Source organism: Columba livia, chromosome 24 (assembly GCF_036013475.1).
Source record: "Columba livia isolate bColLiv1 breed racing homer chromosome 24, bColLiv1.pat.W.v2, whole genome shotgun sequence".
Classification (NCBI taxonomy): Eukaryota; Metazoa; Chordata; class Aves; order Columbiformes; family Columbidae; genus Columba; species Columba livia.
In genome coordinates this window covers 4,636,194-4,645,417 of record NC_088625.1, presented here as the reverse complement: position 1 = coordinate 4,645,417, position 9,224 = coordinate 4,636,194, and the positions used below count along the sequence as shown (strand labels likewise).

Here is a 9,224-nt window from a genome sequence, read left to right as displayed (position 1 = left end):
TTTCAAGAAGTGCAAAGCTGATGAACACCTAAAGACAGATTCACTGTTTCTAAATCTAAGAAACTTTCCAGTATTTCAAAAGATCTGAAAACCCATTAAGGCAAGACAGACAAACAGGTGATAGGCGTGGAAAGAGTGAATCCTGCATTTGCTCACTGGCATGCATGATGTTTGCTAGAACTGGTAAGTCTGGGAATTACTGCCCAGGACAAGACAGGTCATTGCATAACAGCACATGTGGGAAACAGCGGGTAGGACCTCCTGCTCAGTACAACCATCCTCCCTCGACATCTGCGGCATGAGGTTACGGTATCTGATGCAAGCAAACGGAAAACTGAGCTCAAACATAGGCCTCATTTAACCCGATAAGCTCAGAGAACATCACTGTACCCACTGAACAATGTCAAGACTATTCACAAGGAAAAGTGTAAAGGTGTTACAAACCAATTGTAAGCTGAAGCAACTCACAGATATAAGCATTTTTCCTCCAATCTCATGATGTGGCAGTATCACATATCAATTCTTACACTTAGTGCTGCATCATTTATTTCATTTAATCTGTTTTGTATCCCATTTGCAAGCAGGTTAGAGATATTCACCATGGCATGGGATCTTCATGTTCTAGTGGCTTCCAAATAAAAAAATGTAATAGACTTTCAGTTAAATTCCAAATCTGGGCAGAACACACACACTATAATCCAGAATCTGAAAAACTGAGCTGGCAAGCTCTTTATATTATAGCTAGGAAGGAACAATTTACTTTCCTGGTCAGATCTATGTACTGCTTTTTCATTTAGCCTTCCACAGCCTTTACCACCAACAGCTTTCAACCTTGTGTGTGTTTCTTACTACTACATGCATACCATTATTATTATTATTATTATCATACTATTTGAGGAGTGAGAAAACATATAGGAACCATAGCCATGGACGATGAGGATTATTTCTGTGCTAAATACTAAACCCAAAAGGAAATGCAATTCCTCCGGTCAGTTCTCACTTGTAAAATCCTTTAGTCAGTTCTGCAGCCTCAACAGGAATAAACATTGCTCTCCCTCAGCCGAGTAAGTAGCAATAACTCAAAGATATGCAACAAGAGAAGCAGATTTTGAACTGTAAGTTAATATACCTTCAAGCAGGCTGCTTTTCTTCCTGCCTAGGATTATGTTGCACGCATGCCAAGAGTTAATTTACTAGCTCATAAAGGAAGAATTCTTCCTTTAAAAGAAAACCGTGCTCTCTTGCTCCAGCCTCAGCCAGACCAGACAGGTCTGATGTCCCTACTGATTACGCTGAACCTCACAGCTTTCCTTTACCTCCTTTTTCTCTAGTTTAAACTAGCTCTCGCCGTCTCGCCCTCCCAACCCCAAAAAACCCACACACCTTTCACCTATGTTACCAGACAATCACTGCATTCTGGTCTAGAGGCAACTAAGATGAAAAGAGAGAGCTGGCTTAAGGCAAAGTGCCACTCTGCAGCAAAGGAGAAAGGGAGAGTTTAAGGATGGCAAAAACCGCTGTGCAATGCAGAACGTATAAAGTTATGCAGTCAAGCAAATTGTATTAGCTTCTGTGTTGTGAGGTCTGTCTCGTGGCCCTGTAAATATGTTGCTCAAAAATGTATTCATAGCAAGACTTCACACTGGATTTAGACAACGTGATTTTATATTATACTTCCTAACACAGAGGTTTTGAACAAGTCAGCGCTATGAGAAATATATCTTGGGGTTAGTCAAGCTTCAAAATGGCAACAGGTAACAATACCTACCTTCTAACATAACTGTGTAAGAGCTGAAGTTCTTACGTGTGGCAGGTCTGAATTTCCCCTTACGCTCAAATACAAAACTGATGTTGCCAGTAGCAGTAGAGACATGTGTAATACCTAAGTGTAGTATGTAGACTTTTCAGTGACAAATATACATACAGCACATTCCCTTTTCTATAAATCGGTTTTCTAGACCTCATGGAGGATACTCAGCCCCTCTGAAAATGACAACTAGGAACCGTCAGTGTTAGATTTTAAACCACATAATACGAGGCAAGAGCTGAAGAATTGTTTGAGAGAACTTGCGCCGTTGAGACTTCAGTGAAGGCTGGAGGGATACAGTGAAGACTTGGACTCCTGAGAGGTGGAGATACCTTCCCTGTCATTAGTTCATAGGCAGAGTTGACATTTTGAAATAAAAACCGTATCCAAATTATATGGTGAAAATTGTTCTTATTACCTTTCCTGGCAGAACCAGCTCTAGTGCAACCTCTTCAGCAGACACCATGACATTGCTGGCCCACGTGTGTCTTCACTGGCAAAGGAAGGAAAACACACAAATTAATCTTCTCCTGCAAACATTTGCAGTCAACTGCTGTTATCACTACAGTGTCAACACTTACTGAAAATAGAAATGATCGCAACAGTGTTAGAAAGACACACCTAGGTCACAGACCATTTATTCTTGTAATTCAAGAGATTACTGCCGGTGCACCACCGCACAAATAACTCTGGGCTGGCTACTCATGAGGGTAACACATTCTCAAGGGCCTTACTGCAGATCTAAGTTGTAAGTTTACGTAAACCTTTATGTAAATATTGCAGTTACAGAGTAGGGTCATGGTGCCACTCTTGGGCCTTGACATAGCCTCAGAAACCCCAATTATTTGTTCCAGCCCCATCCTCTGACAGAAACTCTCAGGCATTGTTAAGCTAGCTGCATTAATTTCTTCTGATGCTAGAGATTTCCACAGAGGAAAAAACACCTTCTCCTAAGTCATGCCTTATTACACCTGCTTTAACCAGGTTTCTTCATGAACTTTTTCCAAAACATTATTTTGTAATGACTGAAAAACTAGTCCAGACCCACCAGTGTGAAAGATGCCCTGAGAGCAGATATTTTCTGGCAGCACCGCTCACCCCATAATCACTGCATCCATCTAATTCCAGCTAACAGCACCAGAAAGCACGATGTCGTTTGCATTCATAATCACACTCAATTTCTTGCTCACGCTGTAATTGAGTTTCCTTCAGCTACACATTGTGAAGTGGATTTTTAAGCTGAAAGAAGAGTTTTAATTTGAAGGTGCAAAATTTGAGGCCATAAATGCAAACCAACTAAACACAGAAATGCTGGATACAAAGGCACTTACCCCCAGCGCTTGTCTACCAGGCAGATTCTCTGGACTAATCATAATCACCACAGCAACACAAGCTACCATTTGTTACCCGTGAGATGCTATCTTCCAAGCTCATTTGGCATCATTTAAATGCTTACCTTACAAAGTCTGCTATTTAGGAAACAAAGCTTAACTGGAATCGACTTTAGCTGGTTTGGTGCTGCTAACCCTTGGAGAGTTTTGCTAGGAATTTAAAGCAGAGAGCCCACCAGCCCAGTCAAAGCAACACAGTATGTTTGATTTAAGGATAAACATCATTTTTTTAGCAGACCTGTATGTCAAAGCAGCAAAACCCCCAAAGAGTTTAGAACTATGTCTTTTATTTAACAACTGACTCTGAAACACCACTGTTTTTCAACTAATGTCACTTTAATTGGAAAATGAATTGCAACCGTCAAAGATTTGCTCTGAAAAGACTACAAGACCAATTCTCTCTGTCCTGTGTTTCATAAAAAAGACAAGCAAAAATCTAAAGCAAATGAAAGCTAAATAAATACACTTGGGAACAGATACACTTCAGTATTTACACTCCTAAAATGTCCAGGTTATTAACCAAAGATAAACAGGCTTTAATGCCCAGTACGAACAAGAACTTTCTAGCAGCACACCCAAGCCCCCTCCCCATCAGCAGTGAGGCAGCCGCAAGATGTGCAGATGCCACGAATATGGGCAATAAGCAAGGGCAGCCTCCAGCTCTGCGGGGGACGTGTTCAGCTCCTTGCAGGCAGACAGCACAAAACCCAAGTACGTGCACCTGCCAGACTTACAGCCATGAAACAGAAGCTTTTCTCTGTTCACAAGAGCTTCTCAGATGAAGGTGATAAATATTCTCCAGGAGAAAAAACACACACTTAGGTGTAAAATAGGCAAAAAGATAAAAAACAGTAAACGGTAACAGATTTCTCTGCCAAAGTGGGTTTAACAACTATGAAATCTCTCCCCTGTAAACCAGCAAACCCATGGGCTGTCATGGTACCTGAGATCTGTTCTACTTAACCAATCTTTCATAAACACAAGTAGTGATTCTTATATAATAACTATGATGCAAATAGCATGGCCTTGAAGCTTCACACACAACGTAACTATTGCCAGGTCTCTGTTCCTCCAAATTACACCCTAAGAAAGAGTCCGTAACTGGCCCTTTTATTCACTGTAGTGGGACCCCACTGTTGGATTACTAACCATTGGCCCAATCTCATTCCAGTCTCAATGGGAAAATCACAGGGTACTTTATTGGTCACCCACTGTCACCAGGAAAGAAATACCCTAACCTGAAACTATCTCAACAATAAAAATATTGGAAGTGATTGCATTACTTATTTTTCCAAACTATAAATTCTTCAGTCATTCGGCACTTCTGTCCCACTGTTCCAGCCCTACATAGTCTCCATATTTCTCCAGCCACCACTCTCGTAAAACTGGAAAACAGGCAACTTTTTGGGCTATGTAACTGAGAAACTACAAGAAAAACCACATTGCTCTGTACAAGCAGAAATTCCTCTGCTGTCAGTTTGCCAGGTCTGAAGCGCTGTAAGGCCCCTGCACCATCCTGCACGGATGTGCTGGTGCAGAGACTGTTAATTACAGTGCTGCTCTGCACTAGGACTTGCAGCTAAGGAGGTCCATGTGCTTTCTAGAATCGGAGACCTGAATTCCTCCACGATTTGGAGAAGCAAGCTGATGTAATGCTGGCAGCTGGCTCCATTTACCCAAAAAAACCCCAAACAGTTGTGGAGAAAGGCGAGCATAAACTCTGCTAATAGTCCAAAGAACCTCAGCTCCAATTTTCCACCGACGTTCAAATAACTCCCAAAGCACAAACATTAACATATCTACCACAAATCATTTACCAGCAGAACCGGAGAAAGCAGCTACTTGTAGCAACTTCCCTATTTACATATGTATGTCCTCACGGGAGGTCAGAAGCACAAGGCTGGTATATCGCTGTTTAATTTGGTGCTTTCAGGTCAGCCATTCTGGGAAAGGTGTAGGGTTTGCTCTGCTTTAATTCTCTCCACTCCTCTGCCATGATGGGACAGCACCAGTCTCTTCATTGTGGAGGAAATGAATTTCGTTTTGAATTCCCAAGGGGCTCAAATCAGCTCTGCTAGATTAGGCTTAAATTACTCTATATTTCTGCCTGGAGTAGCCAGCTATGAGGAAAGTTCTTGACATCCTGAACAGACAGAATGTACCCAAAACAAACCTCCTCCCAGTTCCCAGCTGACCAGCTGTAACTGAGCGGTTTTGTTCACAGGGCAAGTCAAGTGGGATGCAGGAGAACGGCATCCACCCAGTGAAGTATGACCAGTAACTGGACGGGGAAGTAGCCGCTTGGCTGCACAGCCTCCTGTGCAGCTCGCAGCTGGATCCAGCTTGCTTGCTGCTGAGATTAAACTCTGCCACAAGGTGAGTTTCTCCTTGAGTCCAGGATCTACACAACCCAGGCTCAGATTTCCTCCCAAGTTCAGAGGGTGAATGTGGTGGGAAGAAAAAAAACCTCACAAAAGAATAAAACCTGTGGGGAGAAATTCTGCTGCGTGAATGCTTCCTTTATGAGCTTAGCTAAGAGTTTTGGAACTGCAGTTTGCTAAGAGAGGGTGGAGGAGCCAAGGTAAGCAAAGAATTTATAACATGACAAAGTCTTCCTCGTTCTTAGTTACTGCTGACCTACAAAGCGCAGGTAAATAGACTGCAGGAAAACTCCTTGGGGTGGTATAAATCACTGATGGGGACATTTGCTGATGGACTTATTATGGATCAAATAACATTTACATCTTAAATTTAAAATTATTTCTCCAGGAGAGAGTTCAAGGACTGTTTACCTCGTGTACAACACTTCTTTTGCTAGAAGAGAAAAAATTCACTCTGGCTTCTCTGACACAACCAAAACCACTCCACAGGTCCTGATCTCATTTATAGCAAAATATATAGAAACTTCATGTAAATGGTGTATATCTACCTTCACAGTGGCATGTAATAAGAGAAGACTATATCTTTATATAGCTCATTTTTCTAAGTTCTGCAGCAGTGTTGTAATGCAAATCCAAACCACGAGTATGTCCTTTTTCCTCTGATCTCTCCCCTGGTATCACTTGGAGCATATTCATTATTTGGCCCTTTTCCAGAAGGCTGTTAGCCCAGGATCTCATGTAGGACTCTGGTAATTCACCCTTCCTGCCTCCTAACATTGCAGTACGGCTCAGTCTGGGCGTTCTAAGAGCTCGGTGCTCCAGGCAAACTGCTTTTGAAAACGCTGTTTCTTACACCTGCCAAAAAGCCACTGGGATCAACATCCAGCGTTGTAAGAGGCCTTCAACCTATACAACACGTTCATTTTCTCATTGACCACAAGCCAGTCATCAGCTCGATCCTGCCCTGGCAGCGCTCAGAGAGGCCAGCCTGGCAGACCTACACACAATTTAGCAAGAGTTGGGCACCTGGAAACCACCAGCTTGTTTTAATGCCACCTTCATCACTTTACCTATGTTCAGCTTGGCAAATTTGCTCCAAGAAACAGGCTTATTAGTGGCTTTTCTCCCAAGCAGAACACCACAGGTGTGCATTTGGTATGGCTTTGGAACTATAAAATACAGAATTATTTGCTTTGTTGCTCAAAGGTGCAGGAGTGAAGGGCTGCAACAGATTTCTCACAGAGAACACTGCATATTTTCTGCTATTTCAGGCTTCGATTTGTCAGAACTTACACTGGCTGGCAGATGGGTGAGGGGGAGATTGGGAATCAATGCCTGTTGCTTTTGGTACACGTAAGTGGATTTTCCAGGTCTCCATGATCACCAGTATGCAGGGAATCTTTCTGGAAAGCCCCAACAGCCCATTTCTTATTTGGGGGCCACTGTTAAAAAAATACATATTAAAGATCTTTGTGTTTAATTTGAAATACTTTCGGCAACTCGAGTTGCAAGTGTCGCAACTTTAGACTCGCTTGTGAAATTATCCGAGATCAACGTACCACTGGGTGTTGTACAGAGAAAAGTTATATTCTCATTTGGTTTTACAGCCTTTTTTCTTTTTTAAGAGGAACCCTGAAGAAGAAAGGTTCACCTATAGCTTTTACAAGATTAGCTAAACGTGTATACGCAGTTTTAGTATGTTTCTCATGGTGGTGCATATATACAAGTACTTAGCACGGGAGGTCAGCAGGATTGCTGATTCAGCAAGCGTGTGAAAGATAGGACAGGGTCCATCCCATGAAGACAGGACCCACCCGAGGAGTTATAAGGATATTTACAGAGACTGGTCAACTTGTCCTTCTGCCCATTTCTGTGATTCATGAAATGAGTCCAGAGTCTGCAAGAATCAAGGTTTCATTTGGCAAAGTTATTAAGCGTGTATCTGGCTTCAAACTGATTTCACTGATGAACTGGTTCAAGTGAGACTATTCTTTTCTCTCAGCAATGAGGAATTTACTATTTCAGGCTTCCGGAAGCATCCCAACAAATTTTTTCATTAAGTAGCAAAGTAATAAGCATGAAGATGGCCTTCAAAATTCAACAGCAACTCCTTTGATCTGCCATTATTAAAGCTTCCCAGTTTCTTTGGAAGGGAAAGACAGAGTTTTATTCTTGTTGCCCTGTGGTGAATGACTCTTTTTCACCTCTGTAGAAACACAATACACTTATGGATTGTGGTGGGAACCTAAAGAAAGTAAAGTATTAATTTCATGCAGGCCAGGGGCTCACCTGTGGATGGAACCTCCAAAAGCAAGACTGTTCGCCATATCTTCTGGATTTTGCTCTGATAGGTGACACTTTTGAATCTTCCTGCTTTCCCAATTTAGCTGCAGAGACAAGAAAAACAACCTGCTAAGAGAAGATAAAATGTAGTCCTTGTACTTCTGTGGTACGTGCCACGTCATCTATGACTCCAGCACTTCACACACAATGGAAAGATATTAACAAGCATTTTCTTCTTTAGTTAATTTCTTTTTTCAGTTCTGGAAAGAAAGATTTCCTATTTTGACTATAAATTAAAAACCTTCATCTTCACTTCAGGTCTTTATTCCTCCACTAGGAACAAAACTGATACGATATTCTCTCTTCTTATGTTATAGAAACATCTACTTCAGGCTACCTACCCAGGAACTGTCATCTTTCAGCAGTGGAGTAAGAACAGCTTCTTGAGAACCTTCACGTCCTGAAAGGGATAAAAGCAGAGTATTAAAACCAGAAACTTTTGAAATAACGTTACCTGGAGGTAGAACTGGGACTATCTCTGTCCTACGTGGAGGCAACCCTGACTTCCACTAGACCATTTTCAAAAGCAGCCTTAATTTCAGTGTCCAGTTTCTGGTATCTTAGCTCTGTCTTCAGTAAATGTTCAACATCATCAGGTTCTATTTTCTCTGGGTGGAGCTAAGGATGCTCAGACGCTCAAGCTGGAATCCAGAATAAAAAATAACTCTTTAACTTTCAACTGTGGGATAAGCTGGCCCACACTACACTTCGCTTGCTATGGCCTACGAGAATTCAATCGATAGCCATGATGGGTATGTTCATCAGTGGCAACTTGCTAGGCTTATCTTTCTTCAGATGGCCATTTTCTTTATACATTTTCATTGGACCTTTTCTTCTACCAACAGGTTAGAAGTGCTGTATGTATAAGAGGCAAGGATTAACCTTACGAGCACAGCCAAGGGCGGTCTCAGCAACTGCAACTAACACCATCAGAAACATTTTCTGGCTCCGTTAACACACGGGGAGGCTTGACAACAGTGTCGCACTGGAAGCAGAATGAGCAGAAACCACTCAGCTCAACCGAGAACTCAACCATACCTTCCTTCTCCCAGCCACAGCAGTATTCGAGGCTCTCCAGGGGAAGCTGCACTTTACAATGAATGTTGAAAAGGGCCTTTTCATCTTCTGTTAGGAGAGGCATAAGGTGAAGTAACCAAAGAAAAACCAACAGCCCTGTGACCCTTCTCCAAATTCCAAATCAAGTGACCTTGCACTCGATCACTTCTCAGCGGTCCCGGGGAAATGGCACCTTTCCTAATGTCAGGGGACTTTACAGCTACTCCAGACAGTGCTGGACTTCCA

At 42.2% G+C, this 9,224-nt stretch overlaps 1 protein-coding gene across 1 annotated transcript in view; it reads right to left on the bottom strand.

Annotated features, from left to right (window-relative positions):
• Positions 1-2,295, bottom strand: part of SCN3B (sodium voltage-gated channel beta subunit 3) — a 51,718-nt gene extending 49,423 nt beyond the window's left edge. Inside the window, exon 1 of the mRNA XM_065040545.1 lies at positions 2,226-2,295. The gene's annotated coding sequence lies outside the window, so the exon portion shown is untranslated. The remainder of the gene's footprint in view (positions 1-2,225) is intronic.
• Positions 2,296-9,224: the final 6,929 nt, after the last annotated feature.